This window comes from Setaria italica, chromosome VII (genome assembly GCF_000263155.2).
Source record: "Setaria italica strain Yugu1 chromosome VII, Setaria_italica_v2.0, whole genome shotgun sequence".
Taxonomy (NCBI): Eukaryota; Viridiplantae; Streptophyta; class Magnoliopsida; order Poales; family Poaceae; genus Setaria; species Setaria italica.
Genome location: NC_028456.1, coordinates 10,892,557 through 10,912,987, shown reverse-complemented (window position 1 = coordinate 10,912,987; position 20,431 = coordinate 10,892,557).

Here is a 20,431-nt window from a genome sequence, read left to right as displayed (position 1 = left end):
GGTTTGAACCAAGGCGTCACATAAACAGGCACTCCCGAAGGCTGTACCTTTTTGACACGCATGGTTGTATGGTTCACAAAAAATACTCACCCAATGAGCCAGTCCTTATATGATCGAAGTAAGCTTTGGGATGGAGTATCCTCCACTAAGGCTGTCCCCTTACTCCCAAGTCCAAAACACTCCCTAGGGGTTGTCATTACTATTATTTCATCTTTTAATTCACACTTTCCCAATGAGAAAACCCTTCCTAAGCATCTTGTTTAATGAGGATCCAACAGGTGTTACATTCCCCTTTATGGGAAGTGACTCGACTGTCCTAACATTTCTAATATGGGATGGCTTATGGAAATGTTGTTTCCTAGGGTTATATGGCATGTAGCATTTCAATAGCAAAAAGGGTTAATGTAGAAAGAACGTATTTTTAAAGAAATATTTTTGAAGAAGAAAACAATGCAATCCGTATTAGGTTGGAAATATTATTGACTCTTGCACTCAATAGGATAAACATGAGCTAAGAGTCGGGATTTGCCTTTATTGAAAATCCTTATTGCCTCCTAGGGTGAAAAGGTCCTTGTCTTTGAGTCTTCTAGATCCTAATCTTTTGGAGTAGAGCCTGGTTGTCTACTGGCTAGCAAAAGTGCATAAAATAACAATCAATAAAACAATACACAATCAATTCCTAAGGAATTGGAAAAGGAAATGACGAGGGGCATTTTGGGAATTACCTTGTATTTGGAGGTGAATTCGAGGATATTCGATGGATAGTTCATTAATTATTTAGAAAAAAAATTCTAAATAATCAATGAAATAGATGGGTGGATTTTAAGGATAATCCTAGGAAAATAATGAAAAATTTCCTAGGAGTTTATGGGCAGCACAACAGCTAGGATTGGATGATAATCGAGGTTTTGATCGGGCGGCATAACGGCTAGATGGGGCTATGGATTAAGGCTATGCTTGGGTATTATAACGGTTGGGTTCGCACGACTAGATAGACGGCATTATGGTTAGGTTGGGTCAAGATGTGAGGTTTTAGTTGGGTAGCATCCCGACTAGGTTTCGGAATAGATCCTAGATGTGATTTCGGTGCTGGGTGGTGCAAGTGGATTTCAAGGTTAGGGAATTTGCACGACAAGCTCGACTTGGACCCCGCAGGTGGAGCTGGTCAAGTTTTCTTGTAAGAATACAACTTGAGAGCTTGTACAACGAACGATCTGTCTTAGTACGGCGATAGACGTTGCCGGCAAGATCAAGCAGGTGCGTGGCAGCTGTAGGGGTTGGCGGCAACGATAGGGTAGCGAGGAATAGCCAGCTGGGTGCTGTTATCAATGCAGGTAGTAGTGGCTAGAGGTCGCACAACGCACTCAGCTTTGACCCAAGGCCTTCAGCCTTACGGCGGGTAGAGGTGGGAGTAGGTGGACCAGGTCGGGCGTACATAGGCCGCAAGTGGGGGAGAGGTGGGGTGCGTTCCGGGTCGAGATGAAAGGAGGGCTGAATACGAGGTTGGCGGCCTGGTTAGGGAATAGGGGCTTTGGTTATTTATTTGAAGGACTTTTGAAGGGATTTGTATTCAAATTTGAAATGGTTTTACAATTTAAAAAGAAAAGAAGGTGTGGTCTTGGATGGGATATAAAAATTAGGCTTTTGGAAGGATCCTTCATTTAGGAATGCTTGGCTAAGATGAGGTGGAAATTTTATAGGGCTTTGGATGTAATTAATATTCAGATAGATTTTGAATATTAATCCTAGGATTTAGAAGAAGAAGAATTTGGAAATTCTATCTTCAGGATTTAGAAGGGATGTTATAAGGGAAGCAATCAAGTGCAACACATAAGTGGTTTTAAAGGCATAGTTTAATTTGCAAAATAGGTTTTGAATATTTCAACGAAAAGAGTTTAGTTTGTATTTAAGGAAAAAATTTAAAAAGTATGTATTTTTAAATTCCCAAAAAGTGGGATGTTACACTATGCATATGATCTTGCTCATGACACACAAAATCTCTTCTTCCACACTCAGGTACAAGAAGATGCCTTCTTTGGTCACTTTCTTAGTAAGACAATTCGTAAGCATCAAACCATAGACTTTCAGTACTTGCTTGGGCAACGTGTCATGTGTGGCTTAGTTCGAAAATTTGAGTCTATGGGTCTTCGTCTATTTCTTGAGCATAGATGTGATTGGAATGATACAATTATTAGAAAATTATATGCCACTGTTGAATTTAAAATGGAAGAAGAAATTATTGAATGGATGACTGGGAAACGCAAGTATAGTGCTACTTTTGCTGAATTTGATGCTGCAAATGAGTTAAATTATGCATTTCTTTCTGATGGACAAAGTTACAATATAGTGACTGCGGACATTTTGAGTGGTGATGAAAGGGTAAATTTTATGAGCCTGCTAGACTTTGTATAAGGCGTGTTTTTGGAAAAACAACTGAAGTTAGGCATTATCCTGCGGTCATTAACAAAATTGCTAGAGCTACTATTATGCGTAAGAATGGAAACAAAGACATGGTCAGATTCAAGTATTGTAACTTTATTAATCATGTCATGTTTGGTCATAAAGTCAATGTGGTGGCACTCATGATAGATCAAATGGCAGACAAGAAAGTTGACATTGAGACAAACATTCCTTTTGCACCCTACGTTATGTCACTAATTCTTGAGAAGACAAGATTCTGAGGTGCATGTCATAGCAACCATATTCCTTTCCGTCCATTCAAGAATGATACTATTTTTCTTGAGAGTGTATTGACTCTTTTTCTTGAGGGAGATGATGAGGAGGAAGGTGAGGGTGATGATCATGGTAATGGAGGTGAAAATGCAGGTGATGGTGATGCTTAGGCTATGCCTCATCCACCACCACTGATGCAACCACAGTGGCTACCTCCACCTGGTTTCTTTGATCCCTACTTTGCCACTATGCAGCAGTCTATGAATGAAAATTTTCAGAATTTTGGATAGCATATGGCCACTTGTTTTCAGACTATGCAGCAGAACTTTTAGGGACAACTAGATGCTGATTTTCAAGCTTTTAGGTAGCACATCCACTCCACTATTTATGAGCCTATAATGGAAAGATTGAAAAGTGTGCAAGAAGGTCTTCGCACTGACATAGAGGCTTTGGATACTTGATTCAATGACTTAACCACTTCTGAGTAGCACCAACAGCTTGTGAATAGGCAGTAGAGGCTTGAGAATGATTTTAGAGCTTTCTCCTCCATTTTCTCGAGCTTCACTTATCACTTCTACTCAGTTTATCCAGCTCTTGTGCCTCCTCCTCAATTCTATCCACATCAGCCATATTATACTCCTCCACCGCCACCTCAAGATGACTAGTTTTCCTTCTTTTGGTACTTGATGCCAAAGGGGGAGAAATGTATGGAGGAGTGATTAATGAGATGATTCACCTTTGCTGGGGGACCTCATGATACTTGTTTGTTGCATCATGTTGAACTTTGCATTTGTGTTAGACCTTTGCATTTTGTGGCTAGCATATGCATGAACTTTGGTTGCAATAATTATGCACTCACTTGCGTGGCTTTGCTTGGTACTAGAACTTGTTATTGTAATATGTGGTGAACTGTGTTTATGTTCTTATCTCTTTTATCTTCGTTGCTTGTTCTAGTGCTTGTGGAAATTTGAGGCTTATCATTCATGGTTATTGTTGTTGAATATTCTTGGATATATCTACTCTTGTTGCCTCTGTTTCCATTTTGTAGGGGAGACTCGGCCGAAATTTCCATATCCATGCATATGTGAGAAAAAGGAATTCAAAATTTATATGCACATATGCAGGGGGAGTTTTCTCTACACTTTGAATTTTGATGCCATCTATCCATTTTTATCTCTGAATTTATTGAAATGGGTAAGTGACATCAAGATTCACTCTCAAGTCTACCTTGTGTAAAGTTGGCTTGAAGCTCTTTTATATCACTCCTTTGGATGGTTGTCATCAATTACCAAAAAGGGGGAGATTGAAAGCATCTAGACCCCTAATTCGTGTTTTGGTAATTAATGAAAATGGTTGTGGACTAAAAGTTTCATCAGAGATATGAGTATAGGTTAGTCCCAGAGATGAAATGAGCTTCAAAGGATGCTATGGTGATAGCTTGGGTGAATTCGCTCAAGGCAAAGGTATATGATAGGGCTTTTCTATTTTACCAGTCAAGAGGTGTTTAGTGGATGATAATTGATCGGGTTAATAGGCTAGATAGCTGTACTATTAAGAATGGTCAAGTTCATTTGCTTGACGGTTTTATAGTGCCACTTTGCTCAAACAATTGCATCGCATGCATATAGGTCTATCTTGTTTGAAAAGTGGGAAAAATGATGGTAAAAATGTATTTTTAAAATGGCAAACATGGTGTGTATGGTGGACGATCTCCCTTGTAAAGGTGGACTGTTATTTTGACTTAACCATTTCTGAGTTGGTGTTGATGTGCTGAAACACTAAAGGGTGGACAGCCCGACCTTGAGTGGGTGGACGTTCCGCCTTCTGATTTGGTTTTTAGATAGAACAAAGTCTTGTTCTGTTGGGACGCGAAGTTATAGAGGTGGATGGTCCGACCTTGGTTGGCGGACCGTCCGCCACTTGATCAAAATTTTGGACAGAACCATTCTTGGATTTGTGTTGGTCTTGAATGTAAATGGCGGACGGTTTGACCCTCTGGGGCGGACGGTCTGCCAGCTAACTTCGAGAAATGGACAGAACAAGTTGTGTTCTATTGAGCCACAAAGTTTAAAGGGTGGACGGTCCGCTAGCTATTACAAAAAGTTTGACAGAACTAGTTTGGCGAACGGGTGAAACTGAATGGCGGCTGGTCCTCCAAGTTTTGGCAAATGGTCCACCTCACTAACTTTGAAACTCAGCTTGTTCTAGACAGGTCTAGCAGTACTCTGCATGTTTGGGAATTTGAACCACGGACAGTCCATGCCTGTAAGGGCGCATGGTCTACTTGTGCTGCAACGGTCATTTCTGACACACACTCAATGCTATTCTAGCCATTGGGATGAACGGCAGACGGTCCACGCTCATAGAGGCGGACGGTCCGCCAATCCCCTATTTTTGCGTGTTTTGAACATAAAGGCTAGTATAGGGGGATGGCTCTATAAATACCTCATTCTCAACCGTGGGTAAGGAATCTTGGCACTTTGGAAAGCATTCTTGACATACTTCAGCCTTCTTCCTCCTCTCTCTCACTCACTTTGCTTAGTGGTTGCATTCTTGTGAGATTGAGAGCATCCTAGTGCATTGCATCAAGAGTTTGAGCTTTGTAACACTAGGGAGTCTTCAAGCAAGCGTCATTGTCTTGTTACTCTTGGAGGTTGCCGCCTTCAAGATGGCTTGGAGACTGTGGAGTCATTGAGCCCTTCAAGAAGATTGTGAAGGACCCCCGGCTATTCTCGTGAGAGGTCTTTGTGCTCAACTCACCGGAGCGGTGAAGTGAAACTCCAGTGGAATCGAGGTTTGGAGAGGTTCTTTGATTCAAGCTAGCTCAAGATCAAGTGAAGTCGTGATAGAGGAGCGGTTGGAACATTAAATCCTCCTCAACATCAATTAGGGATGACCGGCAAGTCATCGACACCAAAGGAAAAATTCATCTCTTTTCTTTGGTTATTTTTTTGCTCAATTTCATTTATTGCAATTTACTTTGAGCAATTACATTACTAGAGATTCAATTGTATCTAGTCACCCTAGGTTGCAAACCCTTACCTAGTTCTAGAAAGAGTAGAAATAGAATTTCTCTTCTGTTACTAATTAAATTTATTTAGTACTGTGATTTTAGTTGAAACTGCCTATTCACCCCCCCTCTAGTCGGTATCCTAGATCCTACACCGTTACCAATCTTTAACGGCCTATTCTAAAATGTCTTTTCAGTCTTGATTCCTAGCCTTTGGCAGCATTTGGTCTACCATATTCCACCTAGGCCTTGTCGCATCAGCTAGTTCACATTTTTCAGGCCCCACTAGCATGCGGGAATCATCTAGTGCGAATCCATGCCCTTGACAGACCTTTTCAGCCACACACCACACATGAGTTCGACTAGTCAAGACATCCTACACCGTGCGTCAAACAACGTAAGGACTATCCGACCCTATCGATTTGTGCAACATGCCAACAATTATTCTCTTTCTCCAGATGCAATTGATGCCTATAACTGTCACAAATGAACGGTGTCAACATCTTTCTTACATTAAACTCACCGTCAAAAGGGAACCTATCACTCAATCACACATAATCTCACATGAGTTGTTTTGCAGGAATGTTATGTGTGGTATGCCAAACATTCCAGGGAAATGTACACATGGACACATTGGGCTTATCTCCTGACATGCGTTGTGCACATATGTAACCGATGTGCAAAACTGAAGATTCTGACCTAGATTCGTGGCAGGCTTAGGCCTGAATATTTTTATCTAAGCATCTCACATTTTTCATTGCAACTTTAGCCTACCACACCGAGCTCGCATGCCCGCCGTAGTTCTCAGTGCACAGCGTTCTTCCAAGGCAACGCCTACACTCATCGGTTCCCCATCTTGCATTGCTCGATTTGAGGTACGCAAGGTCATTTTCTTGTCTATCTCATTTACTATATGCATGGTATTGCTATGGTTAGTATTGTAATCGTATGGTGCCTTTATTTTTTATTTGTGTATGTAGTGAAGAATGGCTAGACATGGAAGAGATGGAGCATGGAAGTTGGAGGAGTCGAAGAAGCAGGAGCAGCCTGCTCCCATGGCACCTTAGTAGCATCCGGTTCTGATGGCACTTCTGCTTCAGCCACTGGCATTGGCACCTCAGCAGCACCCTGTCCACATGGTACCTCTGAATTAGCCGCTGGCAACGGCACCTCACGATCAGCTAAACCTCATGGCACCACCTTTTTACCTACGGCCTAGGCCACCACCTCTACTGCTGCCCATTGAAATGCCACCTGCTCGACTAGTCCTCATCGAACCAGGTGAATCACATGAGCTGAAATGGTCTGCATTGGCTTGGTTTCAGTAGTCCAGGGTCAAGCGTGTTTGTCTCCATGGTATGTTTATCTATCCTTTCTACCAGATTGGTCACAACCAATGGACCATTCGTGACCTCGTGTTCCATGCGCATACCATCGCCATTTCACCTGCGTGGGTGTGGGATACTAGGGCAAGGCATCGTGCTTTAGAAGAGTATCTGTGCCAGGATCACCATTTTGCTAAATTCCATGATACCGCAAGGTTGCCATGAGCCCATGATGGTAGTAGTATGTCGGTGCACCACTTGTATCCCTATGTTTGTCGTGCTTCGTTCGTTAGAGTGTGTCATTGTACCGACAATGGATCTATGCCTATGTTTCCATTTGTGTCATTTATACTAAGAATGGTCAGAGTGTGTTGTTTGTACCTATTAGAGTGTGCCATTTGTAATAATAACGGTCATGTTTATCTATGTTCTAAGACACATTGTTGCATTTGTGATTGGTACATTGACGTGGCCCAAGATATCTTTTCTAACAAGTGGGAAATCTTTAGTGAGGAAGGGGGGAAGTCTGTTGCCCTGATTGTTAATAGACAGGATGGTAGCGCAAGCAATAGGCTTTCTCGGTCTCACAACAGTTGTGTAAAGGATCCACAAGGGAAAAACTTTTATGAGGAAGGGGGAAAGTCTGTTGTTCTATTTTTGAGCTGACCAGATGAAAGTGCAAGCAATAGGCCTTCTTGGTCTCAAAACAATTGTGTAAAGATTCAACAAAAGTTTGTTATTTAGTTTTTGAACAGAATGGATGAAAGTGTTACCAATAATAATGCTACTTAATTAAACCCATCTTACTAGCAAAAGAAAACCGCATCGCAATGGGATCTAGATCCAAGATGATAATAGATTGTTGCTACTACTACTACTACTACTATCACTAATTCTTCTCCTTCTTCTACCTCTAATTCTTCTTCTTCAACTACTACTACTACCACTGTTGCTACTACTACTTCTTCTACTAATTCTTCTTCTACCACTAATTCTTTTTCTTCTACAACTAATTCTTCTTCTTCTACACTAATTCTTCTTCTTCTTCTTCTACTACTACCACCACCACTACTACTTCTTCTTCTACTATAGTACCACTAATCGAGGTGCCACTTCTTGGTTGATGGTGTGTCCGAGGCCTTGATGCAGTTGCCCGATGACGAGGTCGTCCCTCCATTGCCGCTACCCATGGAAGATGGCGGACCTCCTTGGCCACCGCCTGTGGACGAGTCCGTCCCTCCATTGCCGCCGCTCGCGGATGATGGTGCCTCTCCATGGCCGCCAGTCAAGGACCATGATGGAGATCCATGGCTGCCGTTCGATGAGGATGGTAGAGATCGACTGCCACCAACCAACAAGGATGGTGGCAGTCCCTTCCTACCTTCTCGGGCTCCATGCATGAGGACGGTGGTGCCCCGGCGAGTGGCGGTACTTCCGTGCCCCTGACCACAGCCACCTCTGCCTGACTTGCGGATGGTGTGACGTCGGAGAGGTACCTGATCAGTGATTTTGATTTGTTCCACCAACATAGGGGATGTGTCCGCCATCGCTCTAGGAGATAACAAATTGCTTGGCTCTAAATTTGTCAGCCCTGGGGTTTTCTGCTCTTCATCACAGCATGTGTCATACACCGTCGCTCTAGGAGATGATGGCCACATGGGGAGAGGAAGAGGCGTACTACCAGACTGAAGTTTTTTTGGTGGTTGCAAGAATGAAGAAGTAGCTTACTCGACGAGGGAAGAGAATGGGATAATAATATAAATTGACGCTGCCCGTATTAACAAATGGCCCTGCAAAGTAATAGAAAATTATAAAGTGGTACTCCAATCTCTCCATGAGTTTCTCCATGACTGCCACATTAATCTCTCCATGCAAATTATATCTTCATCTTAAGAGGTGTGGGTTCATTAGTGATAGAAATACATAATTTTATTCCACGAATTCAAATAAATAATTTCATTTGAAATACATACAAGCCATAGCATTTAAACAAGCGATACAATGTATTGAGATAAAATGTTCCAATGCATACAATAGTTAAACAGTAGTTATATAGGAAATTCTGGTCTGGTAAACAGTAGTTAAACAAGATCATTGGGTGAACACGATGAGATAGATGCAGTTGTTACTTAGGAAGGTCCTTTCTGCAAAACATAAATACAATCGGAACTTCACCAACTGCTTCCACGCCCTCATCATTACTCTGTCTTTGAACTGCAATCTCTGCCTCGTCCATAACTTCCCCCTTCTCTATCTATTATGAGTCCTCCATTGTTCTCCCTCTACCTTCTTCTTTGGATGTCCCTTCAATCTCTCCTCAAACATGGGTCCTTCCTGGGCAAATCTAATGCTAGATCTTTTTGTGTGAGCATCGCTAATAAGATTAGTGATGCATTAGATTTCATCATGTTCAAAGCAGTCTGTTAGAGTTGGAACTACACTCATTCATGTAAGCCACACCCGTTTGACCCTTGGATTTTGACATCCGAACATATCGGTGAATCTGGAGCAGTGACATTCACATCCATCGTGGATTACTGGCTTTTTGATGTCTCATTTCCGGCATTAGCTAGGAAAAGGCATAGGCTGATTGGTTGTTGTCGATCTGGATGCATTGTTGCCGTAGATGATAGATATGAGAGCACCGTGTGCTTGCTGAATCCTTTGTATCATCGTGAGCACATTATCCTTCCTCGACTTCCAGCACGGTGCCGTATGGGTTCTCTTGATGCTTGTATCTTGCACTTGGAAACACTTACTGGAAGTGCTAGGATCATTTGTTAATATGGGCAGAGTCATTTCTTGTGGTAACCAATTTGTGGCCCCTTAAATCTACTCGAGTGCTAGGATCATTGCCCGCCTGCATATGGTATTTAGGAAGCCAATCCGACTAGACTACCATACCTTTCTGGCATAGTTATCTTGAACACATGTGGATCTACTTGGGGCATCATCTTCCAGCACCTCTGAAAAGGAACTGAATTCCTATTTCTGAGAATTCAAGCCTACACACCTCAATGATAGTCCCAGGAAGGCTATCACGTGCGAATCCCTATCTCTGATAGTACAGATACATACAACATAAAAACAAAGAGAGAAATAGAGTACAACAGAGTATAATTAACATAAATATCAAGTACATCTCTTTGGCGCATGCCAGTGCAAGTCCATCAGGACTGAAACAAGAAAGGTAAAACATCTACGTAGCGGAAACATAAGCTATGGAGAACTCCATCTTCACAGGCGAATCAAGTGAAGAACCATCCCTAGTCTTCCCATCCGTCATTGTCAAAGTTGTAGTCGAGCTCTAATCCTGAAAAGCCACCATCTACCCAAGAAGCAGGCAGGCCATGTCAACTCCCAATAGCAGCAAGCCAAGGAAATAAGGGAATAATATTATATGCATGGATAAACCTATATATGGCTGTAGGGGTTTATGCAACAGCAGTAGCAGCAATCAAGAGAGCAGCAAAGCAATACCATCTCCGAGGTCAACACCTCACAACCAGGATGTCATCATAAGTCACTAGATCCATTACCCAAGAATCCAGCACCCAAACACTCCAGGCGATGTGAGAGCTCCCTCCCCTCACATCTCAACAACAAACGCTGGCCTATCTCAAAAAGGGGAGGTAGAAGAATATATAAAGTCTAGTCAGGAGTAACGGTAGTCAACAGCACTGTCCATAACCGGTGGACACGGACTATAGATATAACTTTATACACTCTACAGAGGTTGTACAACTGTACCCACATGAGTGGAACCTGAATGGTAGCTAGTCATCCAAACCCCACCTAACGACCGGAGCCCTAGTAAGTAGATAGCTCTTGCACGTTTCCTCGAGTCTGGAATTGTCCTCATCTGTAGGGCACTATGGCGGAACACCTCGGATTAACTCAACTAAAGCACGGTTAAGTCGCTTAACACGCGAATCTCATGTTTTAATCAAGTTAACTCGACGATCCGTCGGATTTCATCCGATTTAACCAATTATTAGGACCGAGTTAGCATAGCTCACACGAAGGTGAGTGGTTCTAGAGAATACAACAGATCCACAATTAGTTCAACAATTCATTACACACTGGTTTGAAATCAGAGTTTTACAAGGTTCGAAAAAAACAACGGAAGACAAAACATAGCGGAAGCTAGCGCCGGGGTCGAACATCCCTGGTGAGGCCAAACAGGACATCAGTGATCCCACTCCCTACCGTCCGAGGAAGGATCCCACTTGACCGTCCACCCTGGAGGAAACTGGAGCAGCCAAATGCCAACAACAGCAAGCTCGGAAGTTTCCACTTCACCTAAAAAGAGATGCCACAAACAAGGCTGAGCTTCTAAGCTCAACAAGACTTAACCGACCGGTGGGAAAAACTACTCCACCACTCCTAGACATGCAAGGCTCTTTGGCTGAGGGGTTTTGTTTGCCAAAAAGCGACTATGTTAGGTCCTTACTTTCAAAATTTCAGCTCAGATTCTAAGTTTATTAACCGGTCTATATTGGCAACTTATACTAAGCAAGCATAGATCCAAACATTATATATATAAGCTCAACATCAAGACCATGTCATCATCAGATTCCTTCTTTACTCAGTGTAGCATAGCGATCAAGCAGTCTCAAACTGTGAGAGGCAGACAAATCGATTCGAGTTCTTTAACCATGCATGGCGAACCTAACCTCACAACATCCACGCACCACCGAGGGTCGCTTCCTGTGTCGTCCTTCCCCATTAATCCCTTGACCCGTGTCGGGCCCACTTCCCTTGGTGCAAGGTTCCACAGACCCTACCTCTGCCGTTCCGTGACCACACTTGCCACCACATGCGGCTACAGGGGAACTCCGTTCCAGAGACAGTGGATCGAACCGCTCACGTCCAGGTTCAATCAGGTACTATGCTTCCCCATCCCATAATGGGTTTGAGATTAGTACTTTCAAACACTTGATTGCGAACACCACTACTGTCGGGCCTTAAATAGATATAAGTAAACAGACGGGGCGATTAGCCGACCACCAAAAGAAGTCACAAAACCCTGCCCCGTCCATCATCCTTATAGTTATAACCAGAAGGAAAACAACCAACTCCTATAACTCGCGAGTGACAGGAAATCACTCGACTTTTACCAAGTCCTATTAAGCGTTGCAACTACTCGGACCCAACAGACTAGTGTTCAGATCAAAGGAACTAAGTCATGCATCTATGGTTTCAAACAAGTCCTATACGTAAATGCACATACATAAGAAGGAAGGCATGTGCAAGTTTAGAAAGTTGGGTTCATGCTCCGGGGCTCGCCTTCAAGCGGGGTCGAGGCAAACTGGTCCTCGGTGGGTTCTGCTTCAGCTCCTGCGATTGGCGACTCAGCTACTGCTCCGTCTTCTGGCGCCGGATGCAGTTTGTAGGTGTCGTTGGCGAGATGCAGCTCTACACCAATGCAAATATAGGAGTTAGCACTTAGACGGTTATTTCAACAACACTTGCAAGCTTTAGCCTAGGACTTGTAGCAAGCTATAGGAAAGGTGGGGGAGTCCAACTTCAGTTGGGGGAGAACAGGATAAAAGGGTCGGATGGGGATACACTTATGATCTGACCCTTAAACTTAAGGAATAACTGTACCGGGGTCCTCATACTTAACACAGAGAAGTCCCTGATATTTTACACAGATACCCTTGGGTCAAAGAAAAAGATACAGCCGATCCCTCGGGCGAGGTGGATAAGGGTCGGCAAAACAGACAGGGTCAGGCGAGATGGAAAAAGGGGTCGGGCGAACCAGACAGGGTCGGCAGTTTACCTTTAGGCCTACTGGTGAAGTCTTAGGGTCGGGAAGGAACAGACTTGGGCAGAAAGACTAAAGTGCTAAGGCTTGGGTGGCGGCGAGGTTCGACGGTGCTCCAGCGGCGGGGCTTCTCGTGGACAACAAGCAAGCTCTAGCACCGCGCGGAGGAACAGGCAGCTAGTGGGTTGGGGAGAAGTGGGCTTGAGCGGAGAGGGGAACTTCACAAGAGCTCAAGCCGCAGTGCTCAAGTGCGAGCAGAGTATGGGGCAGTGAAACAACGATGGCGAAGGAAACTCCGGTGGGGGCTCTGGTACTCCCTTTTATAGTTGCGTGGAAGAGAGAGAGAGTTGAGTAGCATGAAGATCAGAAAGAAAAGGATGGAGTGTGCTGCCTTGGCGGCGATTGAGCGGCGATGGGTGGCGGAGCAGAGCTTCGGAGATAGGGTCTTTGGTCATTGGGCACTGGAGATAAGGCCGGCGCAGGCATGGTTTTGCCGGGATGTAGAGTTCGCGGAGGCGAGTAGGGTCTGGTCGCGTCAAGTGGCGGATTGTGGGTGGCGACTTGACTAGCGTGACAGGAAGGAAGGCACTGCAAGCGAAGTCGCAGCAGGTGAGGTGACAGGGCGAGCGGCGGCACGAGCGAGCGCAAAACAATGGCTTGCCGGGGCACATCACTGGCGAGGCGGAAAAAGGAGCTGTCCCTGCCGTAGCCATGGTTGGCAGGGACGGTATCGTCGTGGAGCGCGCTCGTGGGCAGCACGACTGTGGGGAGGTGGAAAAGCCGGAAGACATCGGGGCTTGCAGCCGAGGATCCGGGCGAGGTGATGGGTGCGGGATGTGAGGCGATCCGGCGTGGCAGCGGCAAAACTTCTGCCACGGCGGCGACAGGGTGCCTTGGCGCGGCCGGCGAGGGTGCGAGCGAGACGAGGCGAGGCAGAAAGGGTTGCAGGGGCTTCCACTGCGATTGGGAGGAAGGCGCGCTGATCTATCCTGTCGCAGCCGGTGACTGGGCGAGGCGGCGCGCGTCGGAGAGATCGAGCCACGTGGTGGGGAAGCTCGGAAGCGGGGCGCACGCTGCTTTGGCGCGTTTGTCTTGAGAGAATCGGGGAATCTGGTTGTGGGTCCACCATTCAGTCTCTGGTTCTCCACAGCTCCAAGATTTTGAAGGAACACTGTCTTTGGGACTTAGAGAGAACCGGCGATTTTTGGGTAGGGTTTCAGGGGTCGGCTGATGGAGACGGCAAATTAGGAAACTTGTCTTAGGATTATCTCGGCTGATGAACCTGAGTCGTTATAGCCTACTCCCCTTAAAAAGAACCTCATCCCGAGATTCGGGTGTAAGGGCAACCAGTGGGGCTGTGGGGTCCTTACCTTCTTGGTTGAAAACAAAACCTCGAAAGTGCTTGTTCAGATACTCCTCTGTTTCCCAGGTTGCTTCTTCCTCCGTGTGGTTGCTCCATAGTATCTTGTACATCTTCACAATTTGTCGTCGGGTGTGTCTTTCTTTACGGTCGAGGACCTTGGCCGGGTACTCATTGTAAGTCAGGTCGGGCTCGATTTGAAGTCGCTCCTGTTCCAAGACCTGAGTTGGAACTTGGACACATTTCTTCAGTTGGGATACATGGAAAACATCATGAATGGCCAAAAGCTGTTCTGGTAGCTGGATCCGGTAAGCAACGGGTCCACAAATTTCCACGATCTCATAAGGACCAACGTATCGGGGGGTCAATTTCCCTTTTACTCCAAACCGTTGCACTCCTTTGGTCGGGGAGACGTGAAGATATACGTAATCACCAAGGTCAAACTGCAGGGGTCTCCTTCTCCTGTCGGAGTAGCTCTTCTGTCGAGATTGGGCGGCCTTGAGATTTGCTTGAATTATCTTAACTTGCTCTTCTGCTTCTACTACTAAATCAGGACCATAGGTCTGTCTCTCTCCAACTCTTGACCAACTCAATGGCGTTCGACATCTCCGACCATATAGGGCTTAAAATAGTGTCATCTTCAAGCTAGTCTGGTAGCTATTGTTATAGGAAAACTCTGCCAAGGGTAAGCACTTATCCCAATTCTTGTCATAATGGATGACACAAGCTCGTAGCATATCTTCAAGGATCTGATTTACTCTTTCAGTCTGACCATCGGTTTGAGGATGATAGGTAGAGCTACGAATGAGCTTGGTGCCAAGTGATGCTTGTAGCTGTTCCCAAAAACGCGCTACAAACTGAACACCTCGATCGGATATGATCGTCCTGGGCACACCATGCAGAGAAACAATACGGTCAAGATACATCTCTGCATATTTCTTGGGCGGGTAGGTAGTGTGAACAGGAAGAAAGTGGGCAGACTTGGTAAGGCGATCCACGATAACCCAAATGGAGTCATATCGCTGAGGCGTAAGGGGCAGTCCAACAACGAAATCCATGCTGATGTCTTCCCATTTCCAGGATGGAATAGATAGTGGTTGCAGGGTACCCGCTACCTTCAAATGGCTGGCCTTGACACGTTGACAGGTGTCACATTCCGAGACATAGCGTGCAATTTCTGGCTTCATTCCATTCCACCAAAAAGTTTGACAGAGATCATGATACATCTTATTACTACCAGGATGGATCGGGAACTTGGAGAGATGGGCTTCATCTAGGATTTGCTTCTTAAGAGTGGGGTTGGATGGTACAACTAGTCGGTTTCCATAGTACACTCTTCCATTCTCATCCTGTCGGAATTGCTTGTACCCTTCATCCTTCCATGAAATCTTCCTTTTGATTCGCCTTATTTCCTCATCCTCTAACTGTGCTGACCCAATTTGGTCCTCCAAAATAGACTGAAGGGAGATATGGCCGAGGGTTCCATGGGAAACAACCTCCAAACTAAATTTTTCCACCTCCTTACACAAGGTCTCTGTGAAGTTGGTTGCCAACAAGCAACTGCAATGGGTCTTGCGGCTAAGAGCATCTGCCACCACGTTGGCTTTGCCTGGGTGATAATGTACTTCCAGATCATAATCCTTTATTAACTCCAACCATCTTCTTTGGCGCATGTTGAGGTCGGCTTGGGTGAAGATGTACTTTAGGCTCTTGTGATCGGTGTAGATGTTGCAGTGGGTGCCCATCAGATAGTGTCTCCATATCTTTAAGGCATGAATCACTGCTGCCAACTCAAGATCATGGGTTGGATAGTTCAGTTCATGTGGTCGCAACGCCCGCGAGGCATAGGCAATGACTCGGGTGTCTTGCATAAGAACACACCCAAGTGTAGTGCTAGAGGCGTCGCAGTATACGTCAAACGGTCTGGAAGGGTCGGGTTGAGCTAGAACCGGGGCTGAAGTCAGCAGGTGTTTCAAGGTGTGGAAGGCTTCTTCACACTTGTTGCTCCACACAAACTTGACTTCCTTCTTCAGCAGCTCAGTCATCGGCTTAGCTATCTTGGAGAAATCCGGGATGAAACGCCGATAGTAGCCTGCTAGTCCAAGGAAACTTCGGATCTGGTGAACTGAAGTGGGTGGCTTCCAGTCCATGACCTCCAATACCTTGCTGGGGTCAACCGCTATGCTATTCCGAGAGATGGTGTGTCCCAAGAACTTGACACTCTCCAACCAGACTTCACACTTTGAGAACTTGGCATAAAGTTGATGGTCTCTCAACCGTTGAAGAACCACATGAAGATGCTTGGCATGTTCTTCTTCGTTCTTCGAGTATACCAGGATATCATCAATGAACACCACCACAAACTTATCTAGCTCGGGCATGAACACTGAATTCATGAGGTACATAAAATAAGCGGGTGCATTGGTGAGTCCAAAAGATATAACCAGGTACTCGTAGAGTCCATATCTTGTGGAGAAAGCAGTTTTGGGAACGTCACAGGGTCTGATCTTGATTTGGTGATAACCGGAACACAGATCAATCTTGGAGAACACTCTGGCTCCAGCTAATTGGTCAAACAGAACATCAATGCGGGGAAGTGGATACTTGTTCTTGATAGTCACCGCATTGAGGGGTCGGTAGTCTACACACATGCGCAGACTTTCATCCTTCTTCTTCACAAATAGGGTTGGGCAACCCCAGGGTGAAGTACTAGGTCGGATAAAGCCTTTCTCTAACAGATCATGCAATTGGGTTTTCAGCTCGGCCAGCTCGGCGGGTGGCATCCGATAGGGTCTCTTCGATATCGGGGCGGTGCCTGGCTATAGTTCAATGGCGAACTCGATATCTCTATCTGGCGGCATGCCAGGCAAGTCATCTGGAAACACATCGGGGTACTCGCAGACAACAGGAAGATCTTCTATCCGGGCTTCTGTTACAGGGTACGCATAGGGACTTGCGTATTCAGGGTGGGTCAAGTATAGGGTAGAGTTGCCATGCAAGGGTGAGTTGATGTGGAGAGCTCGGGTAGCTACGTCTAGAACCACCTGGTGTTGGGTCATCCAATCCATCCCCAAGATGATATCTATTCCTTCTAGGTCAAGGATGATGAGATTCTCTCTAAAAGGAATCTGGCCTAACTAGATAGGCACAAGGTTAACTATCTTGTCCAAAGCTATTTTCCCTCCCGGGGTGGAGATCACATCTGACCCTTTGGTGTAACCAACGCTCAGCTTACATCTCTCACCAGTCTTATTCCTCATGAAGCTATGGGATGCTCCTGAGTCAAACAAAACAGCAACAGTTTGATTTTAGACAAGGAAGGTACCCATCATTACTAGCGCACCTTCGGGGAGCTCGGTTAGGCTGGTGTAGTTGAGCCGACCCTGGCGAACCTGCACCTTGGGCCTTCTTCCCCTGTTGGCTGTGGGGTTTTGGCCGGGCCGCTGATTCTTGTTTCTCAGGCAGTCTTAGCAAAGTGCCCTTCATTGCTGCAGGCAAAATAGCGGTTACCATTCACAGGGTGCGGCGGCGGCGATAAGGTCGGCCGGGGTGCTTGCGGGTGGAAACCGGGGAAACGAGGTGCTGCTGGTGGTGGAGGGCGAGCAATCCATCGTCCCGATTGCTGTGGCCTGTGGGGCACCTGAGGGGGAACTATTCTGAATCTTTGAGTGGGCGAGCTCGGTAATGCCACTGAGGCCTTCCGCTTCTGGTCGACCTTGAGGGCCTGCATGCAGTCTTCTTGGGAGATGGCCAGATTCACCAACTCATTATAGGTATCCACCTTGATAGGGTTCAACCTCTCCTTGAGCTCCAGGCTTAAACCTCTATGGAACCTATCCTTCTTCTTCTCGTCGGTATCCGCGTGATAGCCTGCGTAGTGGCACAGGTCGTTGAAAGCTTGTGCGTAGTGTAGAACGTTGCGGCTTCCCTGGGTAAGAGCCAAGAACTCGTTGAGTTTACATTCTACCAGACCTTTTGAAAGCGGTATTGAACTCATTCCAGCTGACAACATGGTCGGCCGGCAACATGGCGTGATAGTGGTCCCACCAAAGCCGGGTAGAACCACGCAGTTGTTGAGCTTCGAACCGGGCCTTGTTCTGGTCGGGGCACGGGGCGGTGAGGAGTTCGAATTTTGATTCGATCATGTGAACCCATGCGTCGGCGTCGAGAGGGTCCTCTGTCTTGTGGAAGGTCAGGGGCTGCGTGCTCAAAAAGTCTTCATAACGAGCAACCGGAGGTTGCTGATGAGCCCTCCCTCCATGGGGCTACTGTTGTTGCCCTTGGACAATGTGCCTTAGCAGCTCCGTTTGAGCCGCCAAGATGGCTTCCAGCAAAGGTGGGGGCAGAGGTGGCGAAAAGTCCTACCTCTGCTCACTGCCACTGGGCACAGAGCCAGATCGGGTGCGGTGCGCCATCTGCAAGAGTCAACGTTCCACTAATTCCATAATCTCAGAAGTATCCCAATAATGCAGAAACGTATATGTTAAATCCTTAAATGCGACTCTTGCCGATAGTGCAGCACAACAACATCTCTCATTAAGGAGGTGTACACCTCTTCTTGCCATCCGAGTTAGCAACTAGCTCGGTCCTGCACACAACCTCGGGCGAGCCAAAACCGTATCCCATGGGTTCCACTATATCCGACCTTAAGTGCTCGGGTCAGCGAAACAAAACCGTGCAACAAGGGGTCGGGCGAGGCGGAGACCTGCCGCGAGCGGTCAGGCGCATCCGACCTTGCGACCCGGGGTCGGCCATACTTTGGACAGACCCAAAGGAACGGAAACCTGCGTGCGGTCACAACACAAAAACTCGCACACTTCAGCATCCAAGGCAGGTCCCAAAAGGAACCGATTTTACCCAAGATCATTATAGGGCTGGTTCTTTAACACAGGAGGAGCACTCAACTCAAGGCTAACCTATTACATCGCTATCCAAAATTTAGGTTGCCGAGGAGTACAACAAAGATTAGCTCCCTACAGTCTTCAACCTAAAGGTTATCTAGGTTGCCCACTGAGGGAACACTATGCGTCGGAGAAGGGGCGTCGCCATCTTCAATGTCCATACTGGATGCTCCAACTACCTCCGCAGGGTCTTCTTGCTCGTCCAGCTACATTTCCAAGGCATGGATAGCATCGAGCTCGGCATGGTGCTCGTCCAAGTGTGCATTAGCAACTGTGAGCTCCATCTCAGCCTCCATCTTTTCTTCGGCAAGCTGAATCATGTCATGCTCCATATCCGTCACTTCTTCTTCAAGCTCAAAAATCCTGGCCTGCATGTCATTGACCTGTATGCTCCTCTGGATGAGCTGATATGACCGCTCCACCAAGTCTCTCTTGGAGGCATTGAAATGCTTCTGGGTGTCTACGGCTATCCGAGCCAAGACAGCCATAGCCCGACCTTGAAGCTCAATCAGCCGGTACAAAGCTGACATGCACCTGGTTGTGGTAGAGAGGGTGACCAACGAGTGGGAGGTTGCCAACACCTCCATGTTGTTGATGCGGTCAAGCCAAGCCGTGTCTAGCCGATCCCTGGCGGGAAACAAACCGATCGGGTCCAAAAGGACCTCAAGCGGGTGTAGCCGGCAAAATTGGGTGAGAGCCTGCAGGGCAGTTGACTCCCAGGTGTCCTCAAGGGCATGACCGTAGGTTGAGGCCTCGAGCTGGGGCCACTTGGGCTGTACAGGGGGTGGAGGTACAACCACTTGCACATTGCACCGCTGCACTCCATGCTCCTGGTACTCCCATCCTGCGTAAAGAGGCGGTGACTGGTACCCAAACCATCTCAAGGTATCCCACAAAATAGCAGGAAAACCCTCAAAGTGTAGGCACGTGGAGTGGGAAGTGCCATCAGCGCCGCGAAACACATGTCCGGGAGCAGCCATCTAGAACCAAGAACCAAAACAAGCGTGAGATAGAAACCCCAAGGAGAACAGATCGGGCAGGAAGAACACTTAGAGTTTTGACCAGAGCGCAAGTTGAGAAGGTAACTAGAAATCCTTAGGGCGAAGAAAAGCTTTTACCAAGACAAGGTTGTTGTAGGAAGGTGGTTTCACAGTTTTAGTTCATGACGCATGCACGACCTGCCTCGTCCTCTCAACCAAAACAACTGCCAAAAGCTTTGGTCTTACGCGGTCAGTGCCGGTGGCAAGGCAACCAGTACGTCGCTCCCTATAGTAGCTAGTCGGTTTCTAGCATCATTTCCCTAGCGAACGCACTTAGTGTACCTGCAGAAAACACGACCACATGAACCTTTCATGCCAGCACTCACGAAAGCGTTCCCAAGCATTACCGTTC